Genomic DNA, 1,024 nt, shown 5'->3' with positions numbered 1-1,024 from the left:
CCAGGGGGCTGGCGAGGCAGCGACCTTCCCGGAGCAGATTGCCAGGCTTTTGTTCCGAGGCACCACTCCGTGGGTTCAAACTGCCAGCCCTCAGGTTAGCAGGCCAATGCTTAACCATTTGTACCACCCAAGGACTACCGAGGAGTGGCGGGTGGGTTTGAACCATCAGCCTTCTAGTTAGCAGTCAAATGCCTTAGGCACTGTGCCGCCAGACCTCCCACTTATTTACATACTGTATGAAACTACACAAATGCATTTAGATAAACTAGAGATGCAAAATAAATTAAAAAATACAAACAATTTTCATTGTTCCTTTTTGGTTTGAATTTCTGAAAAGACTGAAACTGCTTAACCAGAAGAAAGAATTGTTAAATGTTAGCTACTTGAAATTGAGATTTTAAAAAAAAGTCTGTAAATGCTATGCCATCTCTATTTCCACTGGAGTAAGGACGAAAAGCGCTCTGCTAGTTAAGAGTCCCGGGGAACCTGTGATTTTCATCTACGTCTATTTGTTCTGGTAAAGACGAATCTCACAGCAGGGCCGATCTCCGTTCAGACCTGCCACAAAATGTCCTAACTGATGTTCAAGGTTCCTAAGAAATTGTTTCAGAAAGCAAATTTGTAAATGAAGCTGATTTCTTAGGTTAAAACCACTTGCTATAATTCTGCATTTAATTAGGCAAAACATTAAACTGTGCTTTCTTTCTGATGACATTCTTATTTGTTTTGAGGGCTGGGAATAATTCCTTTCTATGTTCAAAAGAACATATGACAGACTGAGAATGTCCAAGTATCGCTGATGTACTGACTGCCGCCTCTGCGCACACAGTCAGGTGGATGGTTACGAACCCACCAGGTGTTGACTAGTTGCAAGGCAGGTGTTCCACAGCTGCTACAAGGCATCCCAGGTATGCTGCAGAGGTGGTGGCCAAACTGCCACTGTTTGTGCTCTGCCTCGCTGGTCCCTGAACACGCCTCTGTCCCACGATCAAGCAAACTGCCACTGTTTGTGCTCTGCCTCGCT

Source organism: Orycteropus afer, unplaced genomic scaffold, assembly GCF_000298275.1.
Source record: "Orycteropus afer afer isolate SDZICR_OR568_19922 unplaced genomic scaffold, OryAfe1.0 scaffold00536, whole genome shotgun sequence".
NCBI lineage: Eukaryota > Metazoa > Chordata > Mammalia > Tubulidentata > Orycteropodidae > Orycteropus > Orycteropus afer.
Note: the sequence above shows the minus strand (reverse complement) of the source record.